Source organism: Channa argus, chromosome 20 (assembly GCF_033026475.1).
Source record: "Channa argus isolate prfri chromosome 20, Channa argus male v1.0, whole genome shotgun sequence".
Taxonomy (NCBI): domain Eukaryota; kingdom Metazoa; phylum Chordata; class Actinopteri; order Anabantiformes; family Channidae; genus Channa; species Channa argus.
In genome coordinates this window covers 8,334,376-8,353,779 of record NC_090216.1, presented here as the reverse complement: position 1 = coordinate 8,353,779, position 19,404 = coordinate 8,334,376, and the positions used below count along the sequence as shown (strand labels likewise).

Here is a 19,404-nt window from a genome sequence, read left to right as displayed (position 1 = left end):
TGACTTTGTTTAAGATTAGGGTATGTTTGGGGTTACGTTAGGGTTAGTGTAAGGGTCAGGGTTAGGCATGTAGTGGATATGGTTAGGATTAGTGGAAGTCTACAGGAAATTAATTGAATGTCAATGTCCCCTGAAGTTGTGGAAACCAGACTGTGTGTAGTGTTTGAGTAAGTTAGACTTCTGTAGAAAACACTTCGGAAATTGAGTGCACTACATTATTAATAAAAATAAAAGACTGAAATGTCAATTTTTTTATATTTTTAAAACTGCATTGAGACCAGCAACGCTTCTTTCACTAAAAAGGCCGATGTTCTTTACAAAATATTCTAGATTTCAATAAGTTTGTATCTCATGTAGCCCAGGGATGTGTTAATGCATGAATTAATTACATAAATCTAAATTATTTGTATATGTTAATGTAAATTGTGAAGGTAATTAATAATAATAATAATAATAATAATAAATAATAATAAATAATTTTTACTAACTTAAAACATTTTTACAATACAATAGATATATACACTGATCAGCCATTAAATCTTCAAATGGTGTTGATATAAAAATGTTTTTATAAATATATTATGAGCTAACAAATGCTATCGTTATAGGTTAACCACCTGTCAGCACAGTGGGGACATCAGCTCCATCTAACAACAGTGATCACTGACCCTATTTTCTTTTTTTTTAAATCACTGCACATGCTTTACCCTAGTTATCAAAATCATGATTGTTTAAAATAAATTTTTTCTTAGTAGAGTACTTTTACTTCTGTACTTTCTACTGCGCATCCAGTCCAGAGTCGTGGGGGCCTGGAGCCTATCCCAGCTGTCATTGGGCTTCAGAAGCAGGGTCAGCTTGCCACTCTGTCTCAGGGCCAACACAGAGAGACATGGACAGAAAGTCTACCATTCACACTTATTTTCACACCTACAGGCAATTTAGAGTCACCAATTAACCCAACATGCTTGTCTTTGAACTGTGGGAGGAAACATGAGTAACACACTATTAATAGAAAATTAACAAACCAATGCTTGCACAGGGCGAACATGCAAACTCCACACAGAAAAGAGCTATGTTATTTAGGCTTACTGCCAGGTGGTTTAGGCTTAAATTTATTATTTTTATTATTATTATTATTATTATTACAGTGCAACTACTAACTTAATCTGTCAAATTAATGTAGAGAAATAAAAATGACAAATTGAATGTAGTGGAGTAAAAAGTAAAATTAATATAAAAGTGAAATATTTAGGCAAAGTACAAGTATGTCAGAATTGTACTTGAGTACAGTGCTACAATAAAATCTCAGTATTGGCTTAACCTTTTAAATATTTATTTTTATATTATATTTAATAGCACCTTTTAATAGAATCTGTATCATGGTGGATAAAATTCAAATAAATGCACAAGCCGAAGACGTGTAATATAAACATTTATACACATAGGGGCAGTGTTGTCATAAAAGTGAAGCTCCCATACACTAATGTTTTTGACATTTTTGTTTTTTCTTCAGTTAATAAAAATGATCAAATAATCAAATTGGTTTTAGTTGTCCGTTTAACTATTAAGTGAATTTGATGTTCAAAGGTAAGAGTGTCTGATAGCTGTCATTTAGTGCCTATTCTAAGCATTTTAGTGCGAGTGTTCAGTAAACATGTGGCTTTTATGGTTCACATGTAAAATTGAACTGTCCCTGGGTTTATAAGGTAATCACCAAACACATTTACTTCTTTGACTCCGCTGTCAATGAGGAACTAGAAAAATGCAGCATGACACCAGGGTCCTAGTAAATTAGAGACTATGTCATTTGATTACATGCTGAGTCTGTTTTCTTTGCTGGAACACCTCCACACCCACGGACTGTGTGCCAGTGTGTGTTAGGAAGGTGTGTTTTACAGTTGCCCTAAGGTAGTCAGATCTTTAGACAAATGTACTTTGTGTGAACACTGTGATGCTGTCTCTTCAATTTGTCCCCGTCAGATGGACCATGTATCTGTGACTGATACCATGAAAGGTGCTTGATTACATTTGCGTGTGACTCATGAGCAGGGGTTCAAAGGCAAATCACAGTATTAACTACAGTGCAGAGATAAATGCTCTTTAGCTGACCATAAGCAAAGTATCATCCAGTCATCCATTTTAACTGACATAATAAAAGCACAAGTACTTTTAATATTATATATTATTGTATAATATTATACATAATATATTTGTTGTGCATATCGCAACACCCATTGCTTGTGGGGATAAAACTATTGTAAGTGTAGACTTTTACTGTTGGACAGTGAGCTTTTCCATTATTTTTAATTATAATTCAATTGCAATTGCAAATGCAAACTTTCCGAACATTCCCCAAGCACTAAACAGGGAGTGATGGCACCAAAAATCAGTAGGAACATTAAGTTGTAAAATAAGTTTTTTTATGTGGAACACTATGACAGACAAAATCTTATAAAACAAACAACAATCATAAAGCTACACACATGCTGAAATGCCATAACCTTTTAAAAAAACACCCCTTTAATATTTTCTCTGAAAGATGCACTGAAATGAACTTAATCTTTCATATTTATTGTAAGGTCATACGATGGAGCACTAGAATTGATTTGACTACATGCCTAACATACATCAAGAGGTTCTTGATAGTCTGGCAGTAACTTTGCAGACAATTGTACATATTTATAATCATAATTATTCTCATAGAAAACAACATTTGTTGTTCTCTGGGAGAGAAAATTGAGACATGGCTGTTTTCTAAATTAAACTTCCTGTACCTGTTCTACTTGAAGGATAACTTTTATATTTGACGCTCTGTCTGCTTGCTGATTTCCAGTTCCCAGGCAGACTTGGCTGCTGTCCTGCCACGGCTGGTTGCTGACAGAGTCCCCGCGGCAGGGGAGGACAGAGTATTTCTCCAGGCGGCTGTGACACAGCTGGGCTGCTGAGGTGTGGCTCTTGCCTCGGGGTCAGCCTCTTATGTGAGTAAACACCATAACAATCCAGCAGAGAGACACGCTCTCTGGGTTGGGGAAATTTTCTCTTATGGCAGAACAATGTCTGACACTGTTATGATGATTGAATTTTATAGGGCGGTCTGACTCGAGTTTACTGTCTATGAGAAGGGAAGTTTTATGATCCCCTGCTGGGCTGATTAATGTGCTCTAAAATGCGTAGGCCTTCTTTGTATGTGTGATGAGGCAACGTTCTGTTTTTGTCACAGATTACAGGAAAGTTCATGAACATTTCAGAGCAGTTACTAAGATTCAGTTGACCTATCATCCAAATTACTCGCAACTACACAGTAATACAAACACGCCCTACAAATTTCAAACCAGAACTGAACTCTGCTCGTCAGACTTCTCCCTTCTCCCACATAATGAAATGTCATGTAAGTCCGCTCCTCTCAACTCTTGAATTTGACTTCAGTCTTTGACTGACAGATGAGCGAGCGATACTACTCCATCAAAAAGTGCAGCCTGACAGTTTGATTTGACAGCCCTCTTCAAACCAAATATACTCCTTGTTCCTGGCACTACATCAATTTGACAAGAAGAAAAGTGGTAAAAAAAGATGTAGATGCCTCACCTCTGACAGACATTTCACTGCAGAATATTAAAAACAAATCTGCGTGTATAAAAAGTGTTAGCCAGTTTTCCTATCATGAATCTATCCTCTTTAGACTGCAGCACAATTCTTGTGCCTGGCACACCAGTTATTATGTTGGTCTGAAATATCAAAATATAGACTTCATTTCATTTGTTTAGCCTAGCCTTCCGTACATGGTTAAGGGTCTGGACTTGTATTGGGCTTTTCACACTCACACACCACCGCGGGAGTTGCTATGCAGCTGGCCAACACTCAGCGGGAGCAACTAAGTTGGGTTTTAGTGGGGTGGGGTTAAGTGTTTTGCTCAAGGACCGGTGGAGCCGGGATCGAACACAGTCATAGTATTAATTTGGTATTAATTTGTTATAATATGTAATGTTGTATATAATAATTTTATGAAAACCTTCATAGCAATAACACATTTTTAAAAATATTTCTGCCATTATATGGCCTGCATGATCAAGTCAAGACTTTTATAGTTCAAGTTTGTAAATGCATATCACTATGATATGCATAAATGCTGCTCTTCTATTAAGCTAATAAATGCATAGACTCAAATGGTTCATGGCAGCTATTTACATAATTCATAATTAAATCACTAATCTAAAATCTTGGAATTTATTAATAGTGAAAATACACGTACCGCTATTGTGACACATTAATTAATATCTTTACTTATCGTTGGCACATTGCTCACTCAGCTAGGGTTTGGTTATGGGGCAGGAATAATGCAATACAACAACAAATTATCTGTGCATTTAACTGCAAATGTCTCTGAGTGATCTCCACAATATGCATTTGCCTTAAGAACTCAATGTGGAGAAGTGTTTCATTGGCGTTGTCACATGTTCTGGCTAATCATTTAAACACTGTAAAGATTAGTGCTAATGCAATTTCATCCTCCAGCTCCAGTGTACGACTGCAGAACGTCTCTATTCATGCCGTGCACTCTTCTCACAGTTCACAAAAACAAATGCCACAGACGCACTCAGCAATGCACCTTATCCTGTAAGCAATAAAAGAAAAATGAAAGTGGCTTTGCTACAAAGGCAAATTTCTTGTTTAATTTCTTAACTGCTTGTTGTGCTGGTCGAGTAATAGACAAAATTAAAAACAATTATTTACCCACAACAGTTTAGCCATTTTTCATCCAAAAATATTAAACACGGGGATTATGGCATATGCCCTGTAAGAAATTTCTGCTTTTACCGGTTTATTTCATATGACTCAGGAGACCCCTTTTTTAAAATTTATTTTCTCACATTTTATGAATTTTTACATGCAAAATATCATTTAAATAGTTGGTTCACCCAAATATCAATCAAAATAAAAATAAGTGTTTATGTAAAGGCTTACATAAAGAAAGTTGTATGCAACTAAAAATCTGGCAGAGCCGCAGCATTTGCATCGAAAAGATACTTTTTGCAAAAGAAGTAGTCCCAAGTAAATTGACAATTGTAACACACTGTTCCTAGGAAAAGTTGCTAAAAAGCTTTTTTTAAATGGCACTGTTGAGAGCATCATAAAGAAATGTAACCCCACTCGCACTATGCTGGAGGCAGAATTTTTTATAGATACATTCCACAAAAACCCCCCGAACTGACTGGAAATTACAAAAAAAATCATGAATTTACATTAATTTAATAACTATAGATTATGATAATAATCTTATTAAAAACTAAACTTGGTTGCATTACAGCCTGTAACATCAGTAGACTGTGAACAGGACAACACGGATCAGTCTAACAAACCTTTTGCTTTTTCTCATGAGCTCAGTGTATTTTTAGTTTTGACAGTTAATTCAGAAATGGACATCCACTAACTGTCTCCACCAGTGGACAAACAAAGGGGTCCTCTTCACTAATGGTCCCTGGGGCTTCACCACTATCTATTGATCTGCTGTCACCCAATTTCTCCATGACTTATGCCTGGCTTAATTCCCATTACTGTGCACACTGAAGCCTTATCAGGGAGAACAATAGGCTTGTTGTCACTGAGGGCAAAAAATATGAGGGGGCCTGTGACAGTGTGAGCACAAACTCATGACTTCAGCTTCTCGAGCCCTCCCAGTGACCCCTACGCTCATGCAGGCCACAGTTTGAAGCCTGACATCAAAATACTAAACTCAGTCTGAACTGTTTGCAGATGAATCAGAAAATTGGATCTTGCTCTTTTTATAAAAACATGTCCCAAAGCCAGTTCCTTAGCTATAAAACTGTCGCTGTGATATGTCTCTAGCAGTGATGATTCTCAGGTCTTGCATCCCCCCTCTCCGGCTCTTACACTCTCTAGCTGCTATCTCTTCCTTTCAATTATGTGTTTCTGTGGTCTTTTAGACAAAGAGTAATAAAGCTATAAATTGTGAATCCGGCAGAAGGTATGGACATTCTGTCTCTGAACTGCTGTTGAAACTGCCATAAACCACCCACAAAGCCAAAGATAAAGATTTACAGTTATTTAACATCATCCTTGTGCCCTAAATCACACTGATAAGAGAATTAAGTGATGGCTATAGGTTCTTTGTCCTCTAGCTATTGATTCTTTTAACAGAGAAGGCCAGTGCAATGTTTTTATTGCACATCCTATTTGCTTTAAGCTTAAGAGTGGAAATTGACCTATTTGGATTGTATATTGAAGTGCAGAAACACTCTGAATTAATTTATCTGATAACTGAGCCTTCTTGTTTAATTTCCATTCACAGTAGAAATGTTTTCAAATGTGGAAAATCTGCAGTATTGCAGTGGAATGTTTTGTATAGTTAAGAACAATTTGCTCCTTATGCCAATTTTTTTTTTTTACTTGTGTGGTACTATTATTATGTTCTATGACACCAGAGGCTCAAAAAGTGGACATGATGAAATTATCCAGTCTAAATAGGACTGATTCTTCCTTTTGGCCTCCAGAAAAAAGCATATGACTTGATTTACAGGAAGATGTCCATCTACAGTATATTGGTAATTCGTGTTAATATGCAGCAAGTAATCTGCTTGTTAAAGCGGCCATTGTTTCAGCAACCCCGTAGTATATGTCCCTCATAGCACAAAATGTCCCAGTTTGAACAAAGACGTGTTTAGCTTAGCGGAAGTTAGTCACTCTTTTCAGCATGAAAACACTTATGTCAGTGCCTCCGAGTCTGCGAAGCTGCAGCCGTTCACATTTAATGATTCAGTTGCTGTTTAGTTTCAAGTTTACAGGCCCAGAGCTATGATAAATGTCAAGCGCAACAATATCCCTCTAACTAGATATGCCACTGCCAACCAATCATCTTGTTATTGACTGAGAAAACATAAGGCGCTGTAATGTGACTCTAAATGCTACGTTAAAGTGTATCTATCTGTGTAACCACGTGGGCCTGGTTATTCACTGTGATTCATTTGGCTCACAGCACTGCTATCAGTTTCTAGTCCAACTCACACAACAGGTGTTACGGCAGTTTTCTAATTATGTGTCAATATTTTCATTAATCGTGGATCTCTCAGGGTGGAGGAATAGCTATTCATTTTAAAATTAAATCAGTTGGTTGTGGAAGAGTTTTCTGATCCTGTGTGCTTGGAGAATTCTCTCGTTCTGCAGCAATGATTCCCAGCCTGTTTGTATAGATCGAACAGCCCCAAAGAACCTCTGACATGTTCATCACGTTACACCTGTATAATTTACAATAAAAGGATTTTAAACGGGTGCATAATTATGACAATCTGTTATAAAAGCCGAATATTTTTTCGTTGAAGCATACTGACATCAGCTGTTCTTTAAGTTACATTTCAGCTACATTTCTCTCTAATTAATTGTCCTTTACTTTGGTGCAAGTACCCTTTAGAATCACTGCACAGCATGAAAAACCTATTTCACCTACTAGACTTGTTTTTTCCTTCATGGGGTTTTCATTATACTGTAGGAACGTTAAACTTTTAATGTTTTTGTGGACTAATTGAATAATTAAACATACTGTATGTTGCATTAAAATGATAGAAATTAGTGTCTAAAACAAATTTTGCAACAATGACAGCATGTAACCTTAAATACACTCACCAAGAGAAAAATAATGGTCAACTGTCATTGTGGTTTACATGCTGCCAAAATCCTGATTGGTGCCTGAAAATGTTGCTTTTTGCTATACAGAGAGAGAGCACACAGACATAAGTTTCAAGTGTGGTACAAAGGTATGTACTTGACATCCCCACCTCCATTTATTTTTATTTTGTATATTTATCAATTAAACCCCGGGCAAGGAAATATTGAGAAAAAGATACCACATACATACAAAGCTTGGGGTCAGATTGATGTGATGACAGCAATTAATATGTTTAATCTTCTGATTTAAAATAGCCCAGTTTGTGTTGATTCCTAATTAACAACACTTCCACATAAGAACAAAGTGATGACATAAAGGCCTAAGCTGTTGATGAATATGTCATTAGTCATTGTAGTAACTTTTGATAAATGAAAAAGCTTGACTTCATCCGAAACTAGGACTGAGTGATGTTACTATATTTTAGTTTTAGTGTGTTTGTAGTGATAAGAATATTCTTCTGATAATCATGTTTCACAACATGGAAAACTAAGTAACTCATACTATAAATCTGATGTAGAAAGCAGTGTGTTGCTATTATGTAGACCAAACGTTACACAACTAACTCTAAATGTTTGCTGTATAAAAATAATGCCAGTACTGTCTCGCCCTGCCCTGTTATGGGAGGTATTGCTGCTGGGGGCAACAGAGTTTGTGTTGCTCAAGCACGCTGCTCAATCCTGAATTGTCGGAGGATCTAAAGCAAGCAAATGGGTGTGTGGAGGATGTTTGTAACAGGTGACCGCTATGGCGTTTTATTTTGACTGTCACTGCTTCAATGTGCTGTAATCCGACCACTGTGTGGCATCCCTTTTCTATCATGTTATGCCTCCTGCGAGTGAGAACACTTCTGGACTTGATTATCTGGACATTGTCTGAAATGTTTAAAAAAAAAAAAACAAACAAAAAACCCCTCAAAACTGTTGTCAGAATTTATTTAAATTAATGTACATATATTTAGCTAATATGAAAGTATACACTTATACCCTTATGCTGTGTCAAAGCCTGTGGCGCCTCACAGATACGCACAGGGTTTGACTTTCTCTGAATGGTTAGAATGGTGAGCCTTGTTTAAAAACCTTTTGAAGAAAATATCTCTGCAGTGCTCTCTGTCGCTCTCTGGCAAGGAAGACTTTGTCAGAACCTCTAAGTCTTCACTTACGAATCAAATTGTGCAATTAAAGTTATGTTTTAGAGACAGATTTTAACATCTGAGCGTTATGAGTATTGCTATTTTAGCAATACTCATGGGCATGGGCACTGATGCTGCTCTCCATTATTAGTGAACTGTGGGAAACCAAGACAAAGTGCAGAGGATTCCAAAACCCACATAAATACAGTTGAGCAGAAATTATGCCCAAATGTGAAAACCCCCAAACAAATGAGATTGGAAAACTCTCTGGGGAGTCTTACAAACTTTGCTGCTGTCATTTATCAACAATATTGCCACGCATGTTCATACAGGACTTGGACAAACTGCTTCTTTAAGCTTTTCTCTGGGAGGCATAAAAGTGTATTTATGGTCACCATGGGCAGGTATAAAGGAAGATTGGCAAACATGAAAACCAAATCCTCTCCCGGGTGCCATCCAGCCATGCTTGACTGTGTTAAATCATAGATGGAAAGAACAACAGTCTGGTGGCACAACGGTTCAGTCCGACAAAGCACTGCCTTGGGCCTGCATTTTACATTTTCTCCAAAGCCCCTTGTTTGAGTCAGTGTTTTGTCTTCATACCTGTTTTCAGCTCTGTAATGAACTTCATCTGTCTTGTTCTGCAGATCAGTGACATATTCCAGTTTAACGTAACCTACACTTTAGCGTGTATTACCCAGTGCTAAGATTTAAGGCTGCAGAGGATCCTGTTTCTGCACTTAGCTGATGTGGGATTGATTTCCTTTACGAATAAATGAATCACCGGGGTCATTACTGAGCTGGACTCTTTCATTAAATTGAGCTATATCTCCTGCTTCAAGACAAGGCCTTCTGAGAGCCCTTCACCAAAAATATAGTGTACCTCCATGGGCTGAAACCACTTTGAAAACACCAACATATAAAGTATTGTTTCATTTATTCCATGAATGCAGAACATTGATCCTCTGTACAGAAAATGGGTGACAAGATACTCTTGGAACCTTTTTAATAATTCAAATGCACTGTATGTGTAATGGTTTTAAATATACTTAAGTGAACTGGCTTTACAAATAGAAAGCAGAATCTTTAGTTATTTGACTAATATCTAGAGAAGTAGAAATTCATAAAAATACCAATACACCCATGTGCTCATATACATGCCATTGTACCTTAATGCTTTCCAAACCCCTTTTTAATTGGGAGGCTTATAACAGATCACTGTGAGCCGCTCACACTAGAATATTCCTCACACACACAGGGGCAGTATTGACTTTTCAAATAAAAAGACATTAATGTAGATAACGGCCATTTTGAATCCTCATTAGTCACCAGTAATCTAGAAACATGGGCGATATATTAAGAGTGGTGTTCGCAGCTAGTCATTAAAGGAGAAATAAAAGACAAAATAAATCCAATCTTGGAACGCCTGCAATTAATCATGTTGGCCACTGCTGGCTGGCTGCTTAACAGTTTTATTGAGTCATTTATGCTGGTTTCCCTGATAATCCATTTATTCTGAATAATGCCTCACTTCATGTTCAAAGTGCTGTGTTCAGGTGATACTGCTATAAGCTGTATTTTCATTTTGGACCCTTCTCCCTAGACAAACATACATTACAACAATTACATGTAATGGCTGACAGATGAAAAGCCACAACTGCACATTATTCAGAGAAGCTTTTAATGAAACTGTTAATTAAGTATATTTTCAATTATTCCTTAAGGGGATCACAAACCAAGATAGTATCATGAATAATTTACTGTAGAGTATCTAATTAGAACAAATGTAATGCAATTTTTCTTTATGCATAGAGAGTTGCTAAACAGAGGAGAGGAGACGTTTGCAGAAAGGTTTACTAGTGTCTCTGAAACAGCACACAAGGCTAGTGATAGTGATGTGGTTGCAGAGCAGCATGTTCACAATTATTTATTGACATTGACAGGACACTCAAATGTTAACAATTGTGTTCAAAATCCATGGTGCAGCATGAACTCCATCCAGTATGTACTAAATATTTATCATCATAGGATATTGTGTTAGCAGTCACTAGAGAAAAAATCAACATACTATTTTACATAAACAAGAAATGCTACTCAATTTGAGATATCCAATGCCAATCAAGCTAGGAATCTGTGCCTACCTGGCAATTAAGCTTCACATTAAAATCTTTTTAATACGTTAATATATATTTTAGTACATTGCAGTGTTTTGAATGTTGTTTAGTAAACATTTGTTCAGGAACATATCTTATTGTGGAGCGGTGCTATTGACACTTCCAGTGAAATCAGACTCTCCAAACAGCTCTGGCAGTGGTGCAGAGTTTCACTTCTACAATGTTATGACTAAGGTCCACTCAACTAACCAATCACAGAAATAAATGAATTCTGCTTGATTGGGAAGATTTGCAGCCTCTCATTTATTGTCATTTCATAATGATAAATACATAGAGGGTTGAACAGAGATCATGGTGGAGTAAAGTAGGTGCTATAGGAGCATAAGAGCTGTTCATGGAGCTCTTCCACATACAATAATTTTAATCTTTCAGCTGTGAGCTGTTTATCAGTTTACTCTTAGGACAATGTGTATGTTCAATGTCAGTAGATTTGTGACTTGCCATTTCCTTAACATGTTAACTTCACTATGTTAACTTAATCTGGTAGCTATTATATTTCCCACAAAATCTTATTTGCATTTGCAGAGTTCAGCTGTGTAAAAACGCCGTCATTTTTATGAGAGGGTTATGATAACACACAAGGACAAAAAAGAACTCCTCAGCAGGGGTAAAAACTCAGCCGCATGGGTGAAGAATGATAATCCTGAGCATTATCCCTTTAAGCATCTATAGTTTTAAAAAAAGTCACAGCTGCTGCTTTTCAAGCCAATCGTGAGTGGTCTGTTTCCGTTCAACATTAGTGTGTTGTTAGATATGTGGTTGTATATTTAGTAATGAGGATTTTAAGTGTTCTCAGCAGCATCCTTGGAGACTTTCTCACAGGGTCTTGACTGAAAGCCTGAAGCCTATCAAGTATCCCACACAGCACAAGTCCTAGCACCTGACAACATGGTTCTGCTGGGAGTTTTTGCTGTCAAAATAAATCAGAAGCATACAGGATACAGTATAATCATGCTGGTGTCCCCTTTCAGCCTCTGCCGTATGCCTCAGCAAAATCTACGCTGCATTTGGTGGCACACACCACTATGCATATGTTGCCATACTTATAGTGCTTGATGGTTGAATTGAGATGAATAATCCATGGGAGATAATATACAAAGAGCCTTTAATAGTGTGTGTTTTACGTTTTCCTTTGTATACAGAAATGCACAGTGTTGCCAACGGCTTCCTTTATTTAAAACCTCCTTTACTTTGGTAGTAGATGGAATAAATGGGATGCCTTTGAAGGAAAATAAGCCTAGAAGGTCTGTTTTATATCTTAACATGTAGCAGATACCTTAGAACTGGGGCGTTAAAAACAGTGTTTGAAAGCAAAATGTTCCAGTCTATAACAGTATGAATCGTATACTTCAAAACCACAGTAAATCGAGAAAGCCTGAACTATCAGAGTAGGGGGGCATGCTGTGCTTATATTTGAGCTTCTTTCCCCTTCATAAAAATGAATCATAATGTCTAATTCTCACAAATTACCCAAATATTATGTAGCTCTCTCATTTCCAACACTGTTTAATCTGTGTCTGGAGTATTCGCTGTCACTTCATGTTGCAAACACTCCTTTCACTCTGGCAGTTCATTGTCTTTTGATGGGCCATAAAAGGCTCGGTTTGATGGATGATAACTCGGGGCGTCTCTCTTTGTTGTGGGTATGTGATGACTGAGTGCATGTGAGATGTGAGGAGAAGACACAGTGTGAATGGAAGATGTCATCAACGTCTTGTGCTGACACCGAGGCCCTAAGCATGGGCTTTGATCTCTGCGAATGATTGCAAAGCAAACACAAATAAAAGATTCCAATGTGTTACAGTTTCTAGACAGAAAGTTGAACTGTTTTTCGAACATCTTCCAAGAGGTTTCTCCTTTGTTGGCGATGCATTTCTTAAAGTAGGAAGACCTGCTGATCAGGGCTCTGCAACAATTTATAGATTGACAAATTGGAAAAGGTGTTTCTATGTAAAAATGTGATTTATCAAGTGAGAAGACGGCTCATGTCATTGCCTTCTGATCCTGTCCAATAAATATTAAGCAGTCTATAGGTCCTGGTCTTCCTGCTGACCCTACAACATCTGCTCAGCCACTTACTGCCTAATATATTAGCTGTGTGAACAGGGCAGGTGTTTTCAGCTGGAGCCAAAGAACATGCAAACCAGATTGTTCGCCCAGTTCATGCAGCTGAATTAAAATTAATCAGCACCAGCTTTTCTCATAAAATAAAAAAACACAAATCATGTTGTGGCATGAAGGGCAGGTGGGAATATTTTATAGGTCTGCGTAATGGTGGCAAAAAACCTAAAAAAATATATAATTGACTGCGGCTCACATAAGGAAGCTATTGTGACTTCGCACTATAAATTGCTTTCCAGTATATTGCAGCCATTTGTTGCTGTAGCGCTTCTCTTCATGTCCACATAAGGCTCTTTGTGGTGTTTCTTTGATGTTTACTTAACCTGCTGAGCATATTGTGCTTCATGGCCTTTACATTATAGATTACAGAAAGAGCACTTTATAGGTCTAATCATGGAGGCACATAAGCAAACATTTACTGCTGCTTTAAGTTCTACTTATTAGAAATTAAAGGAATTAAATATATTTGAAAAGTGAGTCATTAGGAGAATCCCCAGGAGGCACTAGCAGAGGCTGACCACACTGATTACAAAACTCATGATAAATGTGCTGTTTACCCTATGCTTAACTGGTGGATTGTGTTTTGCCTCACAATAAACAAGACAGAGGCTACATTTGGGGGAACTGTGGTGCAGGAGGTAGAGCGGTCGTCCACCAATCCCCCCAGTTGCTGGTTCAATCCTTGGCTCCTCCGGTCATATGTCAAAGTGTCCTTGAGCAAGACACTGTAACCCAACTTAATTGCTCCCAGTAAAAGTTTGCCAGCTGTATAGCAGCTCAATCTGTGTGTGTGTGCGAATGGGTGAACGAAGAGCAGTGTAAAGGGCTTTGAGTACAAATAGTTAGAAAAGACCATTTACATTACATGCCTAAATGACTACACAATCATAGTAATTACGTGTGTGAAAACTAAATATACACTTAGGGCCACATTTATGCGTATATTACAAGTTACATGAGGTGACAGGTGAGCAGTGTAAAGAGCTTGTATCTGTTGCATGACACTAGAGCATTAATTGTGACTAACAAGCTTTCTGTGTAAAAATAGCATTAGACTGTACAACCATGCTATTTGCACTGTGAGGATGTGCTTTGAGCTACTGTAAAGCCTCAATATCAGCATGTTAGCATGCTCACAATAACAATGCAACCATGTTAAAATACCTTTATTCCACATTCATCATTTTAGTTTGGCACATTAGCATATAAACATTTGCTAATTAGCAAAAACATCACAAAAAGTTGATGTCATTAGTCATAATTGGTCATTAGGAATTGGAGAAAATATGATTGATTTATGTTATGTTAGTTATGATGAAGCTAAAGGAAATGTAGTATACCCAAAATGATTACAACTCATCTTTACAGGAACGCAAACGTCTGCAGTAAATGTCATGGCATTCGATCCAACATTTGTTAAAATATCTCACAGGGGGCCAACCTGAAGGCGGCAGTCCTGGACTGACATCGGCGTCCCTGCCCTCTAGCGATGCTAAAAATGCAGTTTTTTTTTTTTTTTTCTTTTTTCAAAAACTGTGGTGAATCCTGCTTTGTAATAATGCAAAATGTGTTTTTGATTCTGGAATAGGATTAGATGAATACTTTCCATGACTTGTGAGGTACCCTTTTGTGTCGTCATGTGATGCACAGGGTTCTTCCTTCTCTGGTTGGTTAGAAGATTGAGCTTCCCTCAAAAACTTTTAGAAGAGTATATATACACATCAGTGCCTTTGTTGTTCAGCGACTGTGTCACAGGAGGCATTGACAGCACCTAACCATGTCAGGATAAGTTATGGATCTTATCTCAAAATAAGTGAATAAATAAAATTAAAGTTGCTTACTGTAACTTTAATGTCAACTAGTCCTATAAAAAGGATATTTCCTATGAAATCCTGCTATAGGTTATTATTTTATTTATCTGTGCAATATCTCCAAATCATCCAAAAAAACCCACATAGGAGCAAGAGCTTCAGTGTTTCGCTGGGAAACCTGTTCATATAATGAACATGGACACTAAATCATTTCGAGTCGAACCCACTTGCACAATCCTGTTGCTTTAAAGGCTCACTATAGCCTAACAGATCTTTAGCTAATAATAGTTCACAGCAAATGCACTACAATGCACTGTTGTTTGAGTGGCTAAGAGCTGCTCCATCCTGCTGAATTAGAAAGTAAAATTGTAGGTTGGTTTTTCATGTGGGCTTGGGGCGAAGTGTCATAAACGGGCAGAGACATGCTAACTAACATGTTGTTAGTTTTGCCCTTTTTGCAGGATTTGTAGACAACAAAAATAAAGAATGTTGTCAGTTTAATCCTTACTAACTCACTCACTGCTACAACTCATCAAATAGACTTAAAAAGCAAAACTGAAGTAATAAAAGCACTGGCACAGAGTTTGGTAATGGGCCAAGTAACATGTTATTAGTTTTTTGGTGTAGATCCAGGTGTTAATATTGGGATAGTGTGCTTTTAAAGGTTTTCATTTAGTCATTTACTTCCACTTGACTTCAACCAGCAATTTGGCACACATATCCCAATATTGATTATTTTTTAAGCAGATCTGGATATGACAACAGTTAAAAACAAATGTCCTTATTAAAATATAAAGACAATCATCTTTGCCACCTTTGGGGTCGTATGTGCTCTGAGTGCTGTCAAGTTCAAGAATAGAGTTCAGAAATCATGAGAAGCTAAAATGACTCTAGAGTTCACCTGTGTGGGTCAGTTGAAAATTAGAAATATGCCACAGATCATAGCCTGAGGATAAAACTATGTCTGAAGCACTTTTTGAAGGATATCAAAAACCTGGGATACTTCAAATTGGCCCCTGTCATTTCCTTCAACAATGTATATACACTGTTTTTGCACACTTGTGTCTTTTTCTCCCATACAAGCTCGGCTTTTTAATATACACAGAAATCTTAAGCCATCTGGTTTTCATTTCCTGTGAGGTTCAAGATGGTAGGAGAGTTTGAAAAAAAGGAGCCTCGTTTGAACTGGGGGCTAATGTAGTCAGGATGGAATCTGTCACTCAGTCTATTGCATGTTGATGACTAAGGCCAGTTTCAGCTGTAAGCAGCCCATGATTTATGGACACAGAGTGAACTCTTGTAAGCAAAATCCAACTAGGAGTTCAGAGCAACAACTGGGCCCTTTTTTGGCTGCGTCTTGCCTGCATTTTCTTTCCCTTCCATGCCAAAATATTTCGCACAGCAATTAGCTTCGTCCTCATTTGGGTCTGCAGTCCCACAGGGTTAGCAAAGTCATTTATCATCCTCAGGGCTTGAAACTCCACAGCTCAGGCTCAGGTAGTTTTTGTAAACAGTCATTGTCCCAGCCCTTTCCATTTCACTAAAGGAGAAGGAGATACAGTAGTTTTGAAGTCCTGCCATACATCCATCTGTTGCATGCTTTGCTTTTCTCTACAGGTGTAATTGCAAAAAATGAAAATGGCATTTCACATAGCTCATTCGTCATATGGTAACCACATAGTTGGAGTGAATAGAGTGATGACAACCTGTCTCCTTGCTTTTTTCAGAGGGTCAACTGCTTTAAATTTGGAGTGTAGGGTGGAAGCAAGAATATGCTGTACACAGCGAACGAGGAGCTCTTTTGAGGATACTTTTTATTACTTTCAGAACCTTCATATTGAGTCTTTTAGTGAGCAACATGTATAGAGCTTTTTAATAGCAGATTTGACATTTAGCACATGTTTACACAGATACGGACGTAAGATATGTAACTTCATTAGGCACTATTCGTGTTATTTGGTGATCTATGCCTTGAGAAATATTAAAGTGTTGGCTCTGCTACAAGTTTTTTTATAGCCTCCAAAATGCCTGCAGGGTGTCATTAAAACACATATTTCAACATGCAGTGCAATAAACATATGCTGGATACATTTTTGTGTTCTTAGCCGAAACATCTTCAGAAGCAGCCAGGAAAATAATTGAACTACAGTATGTGCATTTTTCTATTTTCACAGCAGTCCTAGGAGAGTCATTACTTTACAAAGCGCTTGCCAACTGATTCTGAATCCATCATTTGCTGAACCGATATTTGCAGTCTCTTTTGCTACTATGTCTTTATCAATCAGAATTAAGGGATTAGTTTAAGCTCTTTGGTTTCTCCTCTTTAAGTGGAGTCACAGTGTGGTGTAGGCCCAGGGGTTACAGGGAGTATCAGAGGGGACTAATTGTCAAGGTTATGTCTCAGTGGATGATTGATGTGGGGCCAGGCTGTTTTTGTCAGCCTGTCAGGTGGCTGGAATGTTTAATGTTCTCATTATTGGTTGCTCTGTTGTGTATATTTCTCTGTCAGCGCCACTGAGCCATCTGAACTGCCAGAGCACTTCAAAGGCCTGCAGGTCATCCGTCTTCCTCCTGACGCCCTGAATGTTCAGCCTCAGCTGAGTGCTGGTGATTTGTTATGACTTGAGAGCCAGCTGACAGACAGGTCTCCTATAAAAAAACATGCACCCATTTCCCTTTTGTCGTGCAGTGAAAGCATGGCTGCTCCTGTAATGTGGCGGCGGGGCGAGGGGGGCACAACTGTCACAGTAGGCTGGCACCTGACAGTTGTGTCATCTCACTAATTTGAAGACATGACTTAAATTATTTTGTCTTCTTTTTTGCCTCAGTGGATTTTGGTTCTTGTAACACCTATTCTTACAGGTCAACATCTGTTGTGGAGCACCACGGGGAACAAGCTGAAAAGGAATTACTATATTAAGGCACATTTTCATATTTATTGTTAGTGCAGGACTCTGTATACGCCACATGTTGGCACTAGGCAAAGTATCATGGGAAGAATGCCGATGGCTGCAAAGCCAGTCGAGCAATGAAAAGTGAGAGGTGAGATGCTGAAGACAAGAGGAGGGAAAACAGAATCCAAATCTCAATTCTTTTCCCAGACCCTTCATGAGATTGATTGTTTTCTGCTGATCTAATTTTGGATCATATAAGAATAGTCCATTTGTCTTAAAGAAAAATTATGTGCCAGATGGTGCAGATGGAAATTTTTTTAAGCATAAAAAGATTAAAGAGAAACCCTGCTCCTCTGCCCTAATCACAAGCGGTAGATTAGTCTGCCGATTTAACCAGATGGCAGGCTTGATTTTGCAGGTCTTCCTGTATATTAATGAACAGCAGTCTGTTATATTTGACTTAGGTAAGTGAAATGTCCATCACCTGTAATAGTCTGCCAGTTGGCATTATGCATTTTGCATCAATTTGGGTCCACGTGGCATTTTTCATTTGAAATGTCATTGAAGGAACATTTTGTACCTTTCTATTTTCAATCATTGTCAATTTTTTATATTTTTTTTTCACCAGAGAGAAAAGTCTCCGAATTGTGTCCACAGCTAATTTCCTCTCATAGGTCAGGGTAATAATTCTGGCACTAAAACTGTCGCGCTGGGCAAAGCACATGAGTTCAATAGTAATTTGATTAAGTTAGCCTGTCGACATGGCTGCAAACACGGCAATACAGTATGTTAACAAACCTAATAATAGGAAAGGGGAGATAAAGTGGGGGGAACGGCTACACAGTTTCTGGACAGTTGGGTGTCTGGTACCACGAATCACAGACCTTAAGGAACAGCCTGTGTGGCTTTTGTTTATTGTTTGTTTTCAACATAATGTTTTCTTTGTCTTGTTCCTCTGCCGGCTCCACTAAAGTGTTTATGACTGTATCAGCTCTCCTTCACAGAAACTGTCTATGTCTGAGAATGTCAGTCTGAAGAGACTGCAGGAAACGTACAGAGGCAATGAACATATGTTTGCCAGCCCAAGCACCCAGAAACTCCATCCATGAATATGCCAGGCCTAATTTTAAACCAACAGCGGGGGAACTTTGGCTGCATTTCCCAACCAGAGAGCATGAACAGCGTGGAAGCACAATGCCAGTGTGTCATACAAAGCCTGTTTACTGTTCTCAGAGGCCATTCATCTTACTCAATGTTAGTGTGCTTCTTGCAAATTTGTCAGAAAGAGCTTCCACATGCCAAGACAAGAAGGGGAAAAAAGTTGAGGTTATCAGAGGAGGGTTTTGTTAGCATCTCTTCAGTCAGCCTGTAGTTAATTAGCCACCCCCACACAATAAGGCCATAAGTCATTAATCACCCAGACCCTAGCAGAAGTCGACTCACTGTGAGCAAGACATTTGGAGACAAAAACTTTGCCGCCTATGACAGACTTCAAAATGGCCCCTGTCAGTGGTGTGTAAATTACAGGGCATGTTGAGTGCTGAAAGACAAGGGCCCACTGTTTAACTCACTGTTGCTTTTTCTTTTGCTTTGTGTG

At 38.1% G+C, this 19,404-nt stretch overlaps 1 long non-coding RNA gene across 1 annotated transcript in view; it reads left to right on the top strand.

The window, feature by feature from the left end:
* The window catches only part of LOC137105820 (uncharacterized), a 122,367-nt gene that overhangs the window by 6,939 nt on the left and 96,024 nt on the right, over positions 1 to 19,404 (top strand). Inside the window, exon 2 of the long non-coding RNA XR_010911866.1 lies at positions 2,834 to 2,978. This is a non-coding gene — a long non-coding RNA (uncharacterized lncRNA). The remainder of the gene's footprint in view (positions 1 to 2,833; positions 2,979 to 19,404) is intronic.